Consider the following 18,421-nt stretch of genomic DNA (forward strand, 5'->3'; position numbering starts at 1 on the left):
CACCACCAATACCACCACCGATACCATTAATACCAACACCACTGAAAATACCACCATCACCAATACCATCAAAACCAATACCATCACCACCAATACCACCAGCACCACCAATAACACCACCACCAATACCACCACCAATACCGCCACCACCAATACCATGACCAATATCACCACCAATGCCACCAATACCATCACCACCATCAATACCACTAATACCACCATCAATACCACCACCTCCAGCACCACCAATGCCACGGCCACCAATACCACCACCATCACCAACACCTATACCACCACCAATTATAACACCACCACCAATATCACCACTACCAGTATCAATACCAACACCAATACCAATTCCAATACCACCACCAATACCCCCACCACCAATACACTACCATCCAGCAATACCACCAGCAATACCTACACTGCCAATACCACCACCACCACCAATACCACCTACACCAATAACACCACCACCAATATCACCATCACCAATACCACTACCACTACCAATACCACAAATACCACCGCTAGTATTACCACCACCACTAGTACCACCACCATCACCACCAATACTACCACCACAATCACTAATATCACAAATACCACCACAAGTACCATTAACACCAATACCACCAATACCAGCACCACAAAATACCACCACCAATACCACCACCAATAACAAGATTACCACCAATACCACCACCAATACCACAACCACCACCAATATCACCACCACCACCAATACCACCACCACCACCAAAACCACCACCAATAGCACCACCGCCAGTGCCAATAACAACACAAATACCACCATCAATACCAATTCCAATACCACCACCAATACCCCCATCACCAATACTAATACCACCACCACCAATACCACCACCACCAAAACCATCAATATCACAACCACAAACAAACACCAATACCACCACCTATACCATGACCAATGCCACCACCACCACCAATATCACCGCCACCAATAACACTACCACAATTACCACCACCAATACCACCACCAATAACACCATCAGAAATACCACCACCACTACCAATACCACCACCACCAATGCCACCAGCACTACCACCACCAATACCACCACCAATACCACCACCAATACCACTACCACCACCACCGATACCACTACCACCACAACCACCACCACCAATACCACCATCACCCCAATACCACCACCATTATCATTACCACCACCAATACCAAAACCACCAATACCACCACCACCAATACCACCACCACCAATACTAATACCACAACCACCTATACAACCACCAATACCACCACCACTGCCAATACCATAACCACCAATAAAAACAACACCATCAATACCACCAGCACTACCAATACCACCACCAATACCACCACCACCAATATCACCACCAATGCCACCAATACCACCACAACCATTAATACCACCACCACCACCACCAACACCCCCAGCATCACCAATGCCATGGACACCAATACCACCACCATCACTAACACCACCACCAATACCACCACCACCAATACCAATACCACCACAAAAACCAACACTGCCAAGACCCCACCACCAATATCACCACCATCAATAACAATAGCTCCACCTCCAGTATAACCACCACCACCAATATCACCAATTCCACCACCACTGCCAATACCACCACCACCAATATGAACACCACCAATACCACCACCACAACCAATTCCACCACCACAATACCACCATCAATACAACCACCATCACCAACACCAATACCACCACCAATACTACCACCACCACCAATATATCCAATACCACCAGCAATACCACTTCTACCAATACCACTACCACTAATACCACCACCAATACCACATACACCAATACCACCACCAACACCAATATCACCATCACTAATTCCACTATCACTACCACTGCAACCAATACCACCACTAGTATTAACACCACTACTAATACCACCCCCACCAATACCAACACCACCAATACCACCACCACCAATGTCACCACCAATGCCACCAATACCACCACCACCATCAACACCACCACCACCAAAACCAATACCACCACTAGTATTACCACCACTACTAATACCACCACCATCTTAGCCCCCAATACCACCACCACAGGCACCAATATCACCAATACCACCACCACAAGTATCATTAATACCGATACCACCAATACCACCACCACCAATACCACCACCAATACCACCAATACCACCACCGATACCACAACTACCACCAATACCACCACCACCACCAATACCACCACCACCAAAACCACAACCAATATCACCACCACCAATACCAACATCAATATCACCACCAATACCAATTCCAATACCACCACCAATTCCCCCACCACCAATACCACAACCATCCAAAAATACCACTACCAATACTAACACCACCAACCACCATCAATACCACCACCACCACCAATACCACCACCACCAATACCACCACCACCAATACTAATTCCACCCCCACAAATACCACCACCACCACCAATACCATCAATACCACCACCACTGCCATTACCACCACCACCAATACCAACAAACCAATACCATCACAACCAATACCACCACCACCTCCAATACCACCACCAATACCACCACCATCAATACCACCAATACCACCACTACAACCACCACCATCACCACCACCAATACCACCACCAATACTACCACCACCACCAATTTCACCACCACCAATACCAATACCACCACCAATACCACCACCAATACAACCAATACCACTTCAATACCACCACCAATACCAACAAGAATATCACCTCCAATACCAATACCACCACCATCACCACCAATACCACCACCAATACCACCACCACCAATACCACTACCACCACCACCGATACCACTACCACCACAACCACCACCACCAATACCACAATCACCCCAATACCACCACCAATATCATTACCACCACCAATACCAACACCACCAATACCTCCACCAACACCACCACCACCAATACCACCACCACCAATACTAATCCCACAACCACCTATACAACCACCAACACCACCATCACTGCCAATACCATAACCACCAATACCAACACCATCAATACCACCACCACCACCAATACTACCACCAATACTGCCACCACCAATACCACCACCAATATCACCACCAATGCCACCAATACCACAACAGCCATTAATACCACCACCGCCACCAACACCCATATTAATACCACCACCTCCAGCATCACCAATGCCATGGCCACCAATACCAATACCACCACCAATACCACCACTGCCAATACCCCACCACCAATACCACCACCATCAATAACAATAGCATCACCTCCAGTACAATCGCCACCACCAATATCACCAATACCACCACCACTGCCAATACCACCACCACCAATACGAACACCACCAATACAACCACAACCAATTCCACCACCATCAACAATACCACCACCAATATCACCACCAATGCCATGAATACCACCACCACTGCCATGAATACCACCACCACCATCAATACCACGACCACAACACCACCATCAATACCACCACCAACACCAATACCACCACCAATACTACCACCACCACCAATACCACCACCAATATATCCAATACCACCAGCAATACCACTTCTACCAATACCACCATCACTAATACCACCACCACCATCAATACCACATACACCAATACCACCACTATCACCATCACTAATTCCACTATCACTACCACTACAACCAATCCCACCACTAGTATTAACACCACTACTAATACCACCACCACCAATATCACCAATGCCACCACCACTGCCAATACCACCCCCACCAATACCAACACCACCAATACCACCACCACCAATACCACCACCACCAATGTCACCATCAATGCCACCAATACCACCACCACCATCAACACCACCACCACCAATACCACCAATAACACCACTAGTATTACCACCACTACTAATACCACCACCATCTTAGCCACCAATACCACCACCAATACCACCACCACCAACACCACCACCACCATTAATACCAGCACCACCATCACCACCATCAATACCACCACCTCCACCACCACCAGTACCACCTCCAACAATACCACCACCACCAATAGCCCACCACCAATACCACCACTACTAATACCACCACCAATACAACCACCGCCACCAATATCACCAATACCACCACCACTGCCAATATAACCACCACCAAAACCAACACCACCAATACCACCACTAGCAATCCCACCACCACCACCAATATCACCACCAATGTCTCCAATAACACCACCACCATCAATACCACCACCACAAACACCACCATCAATACCATCACCTCCAGCACAACCAATGCCACGATCCCCAATACCACCATCACCAATACCACCACCATCACCAACACCAATACCACCACCACCAATACCAATACTACCACCAATATAACCAATACCACCAGCAATACCACTACTACCAATACCACCACCACCAATACCACCCACACCAATACCACCACCACCAATATCACCATCATCAATACCACTACCAAGACCACCAATATCACCAACAACAATACCACCACTAGTATTACCACCACCACTAATACCACCACAGTCATCACCAATTCCACCACCACAGCCACCAATATCACTAATACCACCACCACCAGTACCACCACCAATAACACCACCAATAACACCAATACCACCACCAATACCACAACTACCACCAATGCCACCACCACCACCAATACCACCACCAAAACCACCACCAATAGCACCAACCCCAGTACCAATACCAACACCAATACTACCATCAATACCAATTCCAATACCACCACCAATACCCCCACAACCAATACCACTACCAGCCAACAATACCACCACCAATACCAACACTGCCAATACCACCAATACCGCAACCACCATTAATACCACCACCACTATCAATACCACCTAAATCAATATAACCACCATCAATTTCACCATCACCAATACCAATACCACTACCAATACCACCAATACCACCAACACCAATACCACCACTAGTATTACCACCACCACTAATACCACCACCATCACCACCAATACCACCACCACAGCCACCAATATCACAAACACCACCAGTACCATTATCACCAATACCACCAATACCGCCACCACAAAATACCACCACCAATACCACCACCACCAATAAAACCATTTCCACCAATACCACCATCAATACCACAACAACCACCAATACCACCACCACCAAAACCACCACCAATAGCACCACCACCAGTGCCAATAACAGCACCAATACCACAACCAATACCAATTCCAATACCACCACCAATACACCCACCACCAATACCACTAACATCCAACAAAACCACCACCAATACAACCACCGCCAATACCACCACCAATACCACCACCACCAATACGAATACCACCACCACCAATACCACCACTGATACCATCAATACCAACACCACTGCCAATACCACCATCACCAATACCAACAAAACCAATACCATCACCACCAATACCACCAGCACCACCAATAACACCACCACCAATACCACCACCAATACCGCCACCACCAATACCATGACCAATATCACCACCAATGCCACCAATACCATCACCACCATCAATACCACTAATACCACCATCAATACCACCACCTCCAGCACCACCAATGCCACGGCCACCAATACCACCACCATCACCAACACCTATACCACCACCAATTATAACACCACCACCAATATCACCACTACCAGTATCAATACCAACACCAATACCAATTCCAATACCACCACCAATACCCCCACCACCAATACACTACCATCCAGCAATACCACCAGCAATACCTACACTGCCAATACCACCACCACCACCAATACCACCTACACCAATAACACCACCACCAATATCACCATCACCAATACCACTACCACTACCAATACCACAAATACCACCGCTAGTATTACCACCACCACTAGTACCACCACCATCACCACCAATACTACCACCACAATCACTAATATCACAAATACCACCACAAGTACCATTAACACCAATACCACCAATACCAGCACCACAAAATACCACCACCAATACCACCACCAATAACAAGATTACCACCAATACCACCACCAATACCACAACCACCACCAATATCACCACCACCACCAATACCACCACCACCACCAAAACCACCACCAATAGCACCACCGCCAGTGCCAATAACAACACAAATACCACCATCAATACCAATTCCAATACCACCACCAATACCCCCATCACCAATACTAATACCACCACCACCAATACCACCACCACCAAAACCATCAATATCACAACCACAAACAAACACCAATACCACCACCTATACCATGACCAATGCCACCACCACCACCAATATCACCGCCACCAATAACACTACCACAATTACCACCACCAATACCACCACCAATAACACCATCAGAAATACCACCACCACTACCAATACCACCACCACCAATGCCACCAGCACTACCACCACCAATACCACCACCAATACCACCACCAATACCACTACCACCACCACCGATACCACTACCACCACAACCACCACCACCAATACCACCATCACCCCAATACCACCACCATTATCATTACCACCACCAATACCAAAACCACCAATACCACCACCACCAATACCACCACCACCAATACTAATACCACAACCACCTATACAACCACCAATACCACCACCACTGCCAATACCATAACCACCAATAAAAACAACACCATCAATACCACCAGCACTACCAATACCACCACCAATACCACCACCACCAATATCACCACCAATGCCACCAATACCACCACAACCATTAATACCACCACCACCACCACCAACACCCCCAGCATCACCAATGCCATGGACACCAATACCACCACCATCACTAACACCACCACCAATACCACCACCACCAATACCAATACCACCACAATAACCAACACTGCCAAGACCCCACCACCAATATCACCACCATCAATAACAATAGCTCCACCTCCAGTATAACCACCACCACCAATATCACCAATTCCACCACCACTGCCAATACCACCACCACCAATATGAACACCACCAATACCACCACCACAACCAATTCCACCACCACAATACCACCATCAATACAACCACCATCACCAACACCAATACCACCACCAATACTACCACCACCACCAATATATCCAATACCACCAGCAATACCACTTCTACCAATACCACTACCACTAATACCACCACCAATACCACATACACCAATACCACCACCAACACCAATATCACCATCACTAATTCCACTATCACTACCACTGCAACCAATACCACCACTAGTATTAACACCACTACTAATACCACCCCCACCAATACCAACACCACCAATACCACCACCACCAATGTCACCACCAATGCCACCAATACCACCACCACCATCAACACCACCACCACCAAAACCAATACCACCACTAGTATTACCACCACTACTAATACCACCACCATCTTAGCCCCCAATACCACCACCACAGGCACCAATATCACCAATACCACCACCACAAGTATCATTAATACCGATACCACCAATACCACCACCACCAATACCACCACCAATACCACCAATACCACCACCGATACCACAACTACCACCAATACCACCACCACCACCAATACCACCACCACCAAAACCACAACCAATATCACCACCACCAATACCAACATCAATATCACCACCAATACCAATTCCAATACCACCACCAATTCCCCCACCACCAATACCACAACCATCCAAAAATACCACTACCAATACTAACACCACCAACCACCATCAATACCACCACCACCACCAATACCACCACCACCAATACCACCACCACCAATACTAATTCCACCCCCACAAATACCACCACCACCACCAATACCATCAATACCACCACCACTGCCATTACCACCACCACCAATACCAACAAACCAATACCATCACAACCAATACCACCACCACCTCCAATACCACCACCAATACCACCACCATCAATACCACCAATACCACCACTACAACCACCACCATCACCACCACCAATACCACCACCAATACTACCACCACCACCAATTTCACCACCACCAATACCAATACCACCACCAATACCACCACCAATACAACCAATACCACTTCAATACCACCACCAATACCAACAAGAATATCACCTCCAATACCAATACCACCACCATCACCACCAATACCACCACCAATACCACCACCACCAATACCACTACCACCACCACCGATACCACTACCACCACAACCACCACCACCAATACCACAATCACCCCAATACCACCACCAATATCATTACCACCACCAATACCAACACCACCAATACCTCCACCAACACCACCACCACCAATACCACCACCACCAATACTAATCCCACAACCACCTATACAACCACCAACACCACCATCACTGCCAATACCATAACCACCAATACCAACACCATCAATACCACCACCACCACCAATACTACCACCAATACTGCCACCACCAATACCACCACCAATATCACCACCAATGCCACCAATACCACAACAGCCATTAATACCACCACCGCCACCAACACCCATATTAATACCACCACCTCCAGCATCACCAATGCCATGGCCACCAATACCAATACCACCACCAATACCACCACTGCCAATACCCCACCACCAATACCACCACCATCAATAACAATAGCATCACCTCCAGTACAATCGCCACCACCAATATCACCAATACCACCACCACTGCCAATACCACCACCACCAATACGAACACCACCAATACAACCACAACCAATTCCACCACCATCAACAATACCACCACCAATATCACCACCAATGCCATGAATACCACCACCACTGCCATGAATACCACCACCACCATCAATACCACGACCACAACACCACCATCAATACCACCACCAACACCAATACCACCACCAATACTACCACCACCACCAATACCACCACCAATATATCCAATACCACCAGCAATACCACTTCTACCAATACCACCATCACTAATACCACCACCACCATCAATACCACATACACCAATACCACCACTATCACCATCACTAATTCCACTATCACTACCACTACAACCAATCCCACCACTAGTATTAACACCACTACTAATACCACCACCACCAATATCACCAATGCCACCACCACTGCCAATACCACCCCCACCAATACCAACACCACCAATACCACCACCACCAATACCACCACCACCAATGTCACCATCAATGCCACCAATACCACCACCACCATCAACACCACCACCACCAATACCACCAATAACACCACTAGTATTACCACCACTACTAATACCACCACCATCTTAGCCACCAATACCACCACCAATACCACCACCACCAACACCACCACCACCATTAATACCAGCACCACCATCACCACCATCAATACCACCACCTCCACCACCACCAGTACCACCTCCAACAATACCACCACCACCAATAGCCCACCACCAATACCACCACTACTAATACCACCACCAATACAACCACCGCCACCAATATCACCAATACCACCACCACTGCCAATATAACCACCACCAAAACCAACACCACCAATACCACCACTAGCAATCCCACCACCACCACCAATATCACCACCAATGTCTCCAATAACACCACCACCATCAATACCACCACCACAAACACCACCATCAATACCATCACCTCCAGCACAACCAATGCCACGATCCCCAATACCACCATCACCAATACCACCACCATCACCAACACCAATACCACCACCACCAATACCAATACTACCACCAATATAACCAATACCACCAGCAATACCACTACTACCAATACCACCACCACCAATACCACCCACACCAATACCACCACCACCAATATCACCATCATCAATACCACTACCAAGACCACCAATATCACCAACAACAATACCACCACTAGTATTACCACCACCACTAATACCACCACAGTCATCACCAATTCCACCACCACAGCCACCAATATCACTAATACCACCACCACCAGTACCACCACCAATAACACCACCAATAACACCAATACCACCACCAATACCACAACTACCACCAATGCCACCACCACCACCAATACCACCACCAAAACCACCACCAATAGCACCAACCCCAGTACCAATACCAACACCAATACTACCATCAATACCAATTCCAATACCACCACCAATACCCCCACAACCAATACCACTACCAGCCAACAATACCACCACCAATACCAACACTGCCAATACCACCAATACCGCAACCACCATTAATACCACCACCACTATCAATACCACCTAAATCAATATAACCACCATCAATTTCACCATCACCAATACCAATACCACTACCAATACCACCAATACCACCAACACCAATACCACCACTAGTATTACCACCACCACTAATACCACCACCATCACCACCAATACCACCACCACAGCCACCAATATCACAAACACCACCAGTACCATTATCACCAATACCACCAATACCGCCACCACAAAATACCACCACCAATACCACCACCACCAATAAAACCATTTCCACCAATACCACCATCAATACCACAACAACCACCAATACCACCACCACCAAAACCACCACCAATAGCACCACCACCAGTGCCAATAACAGCACCAATACCACAACCAATACCAATTCCAATACCACCACCAATACACCCACCACCAATACCACTAACATCCAACAAAACCACCACCAATACAACCACCGCCAATACCACCACCAATACCACCACCACCAATACGAATACCACCACCACCAATACCACCACTGATACCATCAATACCAACACCACTGCCAATACCACCATCACCAATACCAACAAAACCAATACCATCACCACCAATACCACCAGCACCACCACTACTACCACCACCAATACAACCACCACCAGTACCATGACCAATATCACCACCAATGCCACCAATACCACCAACACCATCAATACCACTAATACCACCATCAATACCACCACCTCCAGCACCACCAATGCCACGGCCACCAATACCACCACCATCACCAACACCTATACCCCCACCAATTATAACACCACCACCACCAGTATCAATACCAACACCAATACCAATTCCAATACCACCACCAATACCCCCACCACCAATACACTACCATCCAGCAATACCACCACCAATACCTACACTGCCAATACCACCACCACCACCAATACCACCACCACCACCAATACCACCTACACCAATAACACCACCACCAATGTAACCATCACCAATACCACTACCACTACCAATACCACAATTAACACCACTAGTATTACCACCACCACTAGTACCACCACCATCACCACCAATACTACCACCACAATTACCAATATCACAAATACCACTACCAGTACCATTAACACCAATACTACCAATACCAGCACCACAAAATACCACCACCAATACCACCACCGATAACAAGATTACCACCAATACCACCACCGATACCACAACTACCACCAATATCACCACCACCACCAATACCACTACCACCACCAAAACCACCACCAATAGCACCACCGCCAGTGCCAATAGCAACACCAATACCACCATCAATACCAATTCCATTACCACCACCAATACCCCCATCACCAATACTAATACCACCACCACCAATACCACCACCACCGCCAACACCATCAATACCACCACACTGCCAATACCACCATCACCAATACCAGCAAATGAATACCACCACCATCAATACCACCACCACCATCAATACAACCACCTCCACCACCACCATCACCAATACCAATACCACCACCAATAGTGCCACCACCACCAATACCAATACCACCACCAATACAACCAATACCACCACCAATGCCACCAACAACACCACCACCAATACCAATACCACCGCCACGGTATCACCAATACCACCACCACCAATACCACCAATATCACAACCACAAACAAACACCAATACCACCACCTATACCATGACCAATGCCACCACCACCACCAATATCACCGCCACCAATAACACTACCACAATTACCACCACCAATAACACCATCAGAAATACCACCACCACTACCAATACCACCACCACCAATGCCACCAGCACTACCACCACCAATACCACCAATACCACCACCAATACCACCACCACCAATACCACTACCACCACCACCGATACTGCTACCACCACAACCACCACCACCAATACCACCATCACCCCAATACCACCACCAATATCATTACCACCACCAATACCAACACCACCAATACCACCACCAATACCATCACCACCAATACCACCACCACCAATACTAATACCACAACCACCTATACAACCACCAATACCACCACCACTGCCAATACCATAACCACCAATACCAACACCATCAATACCACCACCACCACCAATACCACCACCACCACCAATACCGCCACCACCAATACCACCACCAATATCACCACCAATGCCACCAATACCACCACAACCATTAATACCACCACCACCACCAACACCCCTATCAATACCACCACCTCCAGCATCACCAATGCCATGGCCACCAATACCCCCACCATCACTAACACCACCACCACCACCAATACCAATACCACCACCAATACCACCACCATCAATAACAATAGCACAACCACCAGTACAACCACCACCAACAATATCACCAATACCACCACCACTGCCAATACCACCACCACCAATACGAACACCACCAATACCACCACCACCAATACCACCACCACAACCAATTCCACCACCATCAACAATACCACCACCAATATCACCACCAATGCCATGAATACCACCACCACCATCAATACCACCACCACACCACCATCAATACCACCACCATCACCAACACCAATACCACCACCAATATTACCACCACCAATACCACCACCAATATATCCAATTCCACCAGCAATACCACTTCTACCAATACCACTACCACTAATACCAGCACCACCACCAATACCACATATACCAATACCACCACCACCACCAATATCACCATCACTAATTCCACTATCACTACCACTACAACCAATACCACCACTAGTACCCTGACACTGACAAACGCTTTTCGCTCTGGCGTGGGCTGTGTTATATTGCTGTTCACTTGATTTTCCCTGGTGCTGCTATAATCTTTTATGTTTCACTGCGATACTCTTTTTAAAAAAAATAAGAAAATAGAAAAATAATCGTTTTTAGACATTACCTTCGTTTTAGTTATATCGTTGTTTCCCGGGGAAATATTGTGTGTTTTAGTTGGAGCAAATTTTGGGTGAGGCTGTTTTAAAAGTATTTTAGTGGGAGCCTGATTAGACCGTAGTTCTGCTTTGGACCATCACCGCCTACTTGCTGATGGCGCAGTCTAGTTGTTTTTTTACAAGCTGGCATCACTACTTAAACGTGACGCTGCGCGAGCGGGCGCGCCTAAGGCAAGCCCGTCTGTACCCGTCTGAGTCCCGGAGGCGGACAGGGCAGCTCAAGACGCTGGATTATTAGTACAACAACGTGCTACCAATAAATATAGTGTACAAGATCTTCACGGCATCCGCAGGTATGTAGTATGTCATCCTCACCTCTATGCCCTAGACATCGGGTCGGCTTCGGGATGTAAAGACTGCGACTGGACTCCACAACGTGGTTTGGAACCACCCAGGGAGCGTTACTCTTCCACGCTGCAGGGTTCAGCTCAGGAACATAAGGACAACCATTTAAAGATGTTCCTATTAAATACCCGTTCAATGAAGAAACATGAATTTCAGATTTATGATGTATTAGCTGATTTTAACCCTGATGTTATGTTTTTAACCAAAACATGGCTCACTGAAGCCTCCAATCCGACGATTGACAACGCTATTCAAGCAGGGTATTCGATTATGAGGAAAGATCGCCCCTTAGGTAGGGGTGGCGACTTAGCCATTATTTTCAAAAACTCCCTCAGCTGTATTTCTCGAGCCCTACCCGATTTAGACAGTGCAGAAAGTTTGGGTTTCCTTTTGAATATCTCAGCTCATCAAACAATAGCGGGAGCTCTGCTATACCGGCCTCCTGGCCCGACCAATGAATTTCTCGAATCTATAGGTCAGTTGTCGGCCTCTATTGCGGCTAACTATAGCCAGTGTCTTGTCTTGGGCAACTTTAATATCCATATGGATAAGGCTCAGGACCCCATTACTATACAATTGTATGAGTCTCTGGACGTTCTTAACCTTATCCCTTACCTCAAACAAGCCACCCATGAAAAAGGACATGTTTTAGATCAAGTCTTTTCTTCTGCGGAGATTGTACCTGAGGCCCCTCTCGCCCTGACGTGGTCTGACCACTATTTAATAAAGTTCAATATTAGGAAAGAGCTAATTAAAGCAGTGCTTACGGGAAAGCTTCCTTCCCAGAGCAGTTTCAGAGCCTTTAACCTGATAACACCTGAGGCAATTCAGAGGGCTCTAAGTCTGTGCCCTCCCCTACTGTGTGGTCAGCCTGATCAAGATGTATCTTCATTGGAAAACTGGTTAAACCATCAGGCTCAGACTCTGGCACCCCCCAAAATGAAGGTGGAAAAACCTACTAGAGTGTCAGCCCCATGGTTCACTATTACCTTAAAAACAAGTAAAAGCGCCTGTAAACATCTGGAAAGGTTATGGCGTAGACACTATAATCCCGCAGATAAAGCAACTTATAGCCTAGCTTTGAAGGACTATTATAAGAAAGTACGTGAGGAGAAAAGATCGTTTTTAATGACAAAAATTGATCAGGCAGCTAATAAGATTAGGGAACTCTTCACGATTGTAAAGGATTTCTCTTCCCCTTCTTCCACTAGATGCCTGTTCACTCCTTCAAGCGATTGGACCAAACGGATGGCTAGATTTTTTCATGAGAAAATTACGGACATCCAAAACTCTTTTAAGAGCAAATCCGGTGAAGAAAAGACTCTGGATTTTAGGCAAGCCATAAGTCTTACGCAATTCCCTAATATTGGCCTTACTCAGTTCCTCTCTATCATGGAGATTCTTAAGTCTGGTTCGCCCTCAGATCCTTGTCCTGCTAAAAATCAATCCCACTGTGAATATTATTCTAAACTCTCTTTTACAGGAGGGCCTTATTCCGCAAACTTGGAAAAGCGCCAACATTTTACCACTTTTCAAAAAAACCAAGGCCGACCCCGATGATTTCATCAACTATAGACCAATTTCTTTATTACCCTTTTTCGCCAAAGTGCTGGAAAAGTTTGTAAATAAAGTTATCACTGACTTCTCTGAAGCTAATAATCTTCTCCACCCTAGTCAATCACGTTTTAGAGCCAACTTCAGCACAGAAACAGCTCTGCTGGAGATGGTTGAGACTGTTAAAACTGTGTTGGATAGGGGCGGCAGTGCAGTGCTGGTGCTACTCGATCTCTCCGCGGCTTTCAACACCGTCCCTCATAACCTTTTATTACAAAGGTTGGAGAGGGGCGGGATCGAAGGACTGGTCCTGAAATGGATGAGATCTTTTCTTAGTAACCGGACTCAAACTGTGTAGGCACCTCCTTTCTCAGCCGAAATCCCTGTCCTGAATGTCGGGGTTCCACAGGGATCTATCCTTAGCCCTACGCTATTTAATTTGTACATTGCCCCCCTCGCCCTTCTGGCCGAAAAACACGGAGCTAAAATAGTATCATACGCCGACGATACTCAGTTGCTATTCATTAGTGAAAAGGGTTCGGAGTTCGACAGGGAATGTATTAGAAACTGTCTCGGGAAGATTTTTACTTGGTTTAATGATAACCAATTAAAATGTAATCCCGACAAATCGGAAATTATTTTCTTTGGCCCCCAAGCTCATGAAGCCTGGCTCTCTTGGTGGCCACATGACATGTCTCCCCCGCTCGCCGAAGTGACACTTGTAAAGAACTCTTTCCATGAAGACGCAAATCCAAACTGTCACCGGCACTTGCTTTGGGATAATGAAGATGCTGAAAAACTTCCTTCCACTTCTTCCTATATCACACCGAAAAACCGTGGTACAGGCACTGGTGTTGTCTAGGCTTGATTATGTAAACTCTCTATACCTGGGTCTTCCCGAGTATTTATTAAGTCGGTTACAAATTATCCAAAATGTAGCAGCCAGGGCTATCTTTCTCACCAAGCCTAGAACTCATACCTCTCAACTGTTGTCCTCTCTCCACTGGCTCCCAGTGAAAAAAAGAATTTACTTTAAGGCTTTGGTCCTGGTTTTTAAATCCCTCCACAGGATTGGGGCCCCATACCTACGAGAAAGATTGCCGCCCTATGCTCCTCAATGTTCTTTAAGATCCTCCTCTCAGTCCCTTGCCGTAATCCCTAAATTTAGGCTCTCACGGGTCGGAGGAAGATCCTTTCAAGTTATGGTCCCCCCTTTGGAATGGTCTCCCTATCTCTCTCCGGCAGAACTTTGATCTTTTGTCCTTCAGACGTAACCTGAAGACGTGGCTCTTTACGCTCTAGTTTTCCCCCTTTTCTTTTTTTGGGGTTGGCCTCTAAGGGCACTTATTTCTGCTTTTGTTGGTTGTCTGTGGTCAGCTGTAGCGCCGGTGAGAGACCAAACTTTTTTATAGTCCGGCAGCGCCAGGGAACAACGCTCTAAGCTCTCGGGTTCTCCTGCCTGGATTACCAATATAACAGAAACACGGGATTCTTCTAGATGGCATCAAAGATCGATTTATTGGCTGCAGCCAGTAGCAGAGGTCCAACAAGTACCACACAAGTAGGTTGCGAGGAGACTGCTCAACAATACAAAGCAGGTCGCTCTTTTTATACCCAAAATCATGCCTCAGGCAAACATTCTTTGAAGTGCAGTTGGTCGCACCCCATGTACCCAAAACAATACTTTATTATTGATGACAATCCCATGTGTCCGGCCTCTTGGCTAAAACATACGTTCTTCTGGGGTTGAAACCGGACCAACCTAACATCCTCCTTTGAAGAGACCGTCCACTCATAACAAACAAATGGTCACCTCCCCACCATAAACAGGTCATAAAGGAAGGAACAGAAACGGAGGAAAGAGATAGTAAGTAAGGTTGGGCAGGTGTGTGCGGGTCATATAAGTTTATACAACACTGGCCTTTGATCAAAACCTCGCTTAACTCGAGGGCAGGTACTGGTTTGGCAAGTTTCGGCCCCAGGCAACAGCGTCAGCTTTCGCCAGGTCATGAGTCAGCGCAAGGCCAAACTGGGGGGGGGGGGGTGGACGTGTCATGCAGGGTCAGGCTGCCTACAGTGAGGGCAATGAAAACAAAATGGATGCCGTGCACAAGATGGAACCCGTGTGTTCTTTAACGAGATTTACTAATAGGCAGCAAATTCATCGGGAAGCGCGACGAGAACACTCGTACATACCAAACTCGCTATTTACGATATGCAGATACCAAAATCGTAACGGAGCCATGATATAAACACACGGGTTCAGAATTTACGGAACCACAGACCCTCCTTTTGCCCTCATTTAGGCAATAACCCATTCTGAATCTGAGTCAATATCAATCTTCATCAGATCATCAGTATGTTGCTGAAGCATCATCCTACCTCTCTGTTCCTCCCGTGAAGCAGGCGGACTGCGCACGCATACCGTAGCGCAAAGGCTACACAAGGCAGGACCACACTGCACACAGAGGCAACAAGTGAAAAGGACTGCTAGAGCCATTCCACTGATCGTCAGAATTCTCCATCCCCACGTGGACAACAGTCCCCAGAACCAATCAGTTAACGACCAATCTCCTTCGGCCATATGTATAGACTCGGAGATCTTATGTAACCTGGAAATGGCCTTGTACACTGTTGGAGCATTGTCTGGTATGAAGACACAGCAGCTCGATTGGATCACTTTACATACTCCCCCTCGGTCAGCAAGTAGAACATCTAAAACCATACGGTTTTGTAATGTCATGAGGCGATCCGCTTGAAGCTCAGCTGTCAAATTACTAAGGGCACCAGCAGTTTCGTTCACCGTGGACTCAACCACTCGGGTTAGTTGTCTCAAATGCCTACTATTTACCATGGGTCCCCAGTACGGCAGGAATCCCTTAAAGAAATCCCCTGCTTCTTGACCCGCGGTGTCCTCCTTATCGAAGACACCTCTCACAACTCTCGTCTTGTGATAGTCAGCGGAAGCGGTATACGTAGGGGGCAACAGATAGGCAACAAAGCAAATGCCCGAAAAATCTGGGGGCAGCCATGTATAAGCCTGATTGTGGCATACAAAGTACGTACCCTTAGCAGCCAAAAATGATGGGGAAGACTGCGACGGAAAAATGTACGTCTGAGT

This window comes from Triturus cristatus, chromosome 2_1, assembly GCF_964204655.1.
Source record: "Triturus cristatus chromosome 2_1, aTriCri1.1, whole genome shotgun sequence".
Lineage (NCBI taxonomy): Eukaryota > Metazoa > Chordata > Amphibia > Caudata > Salamandridae > Triturus > Triturus cristatus.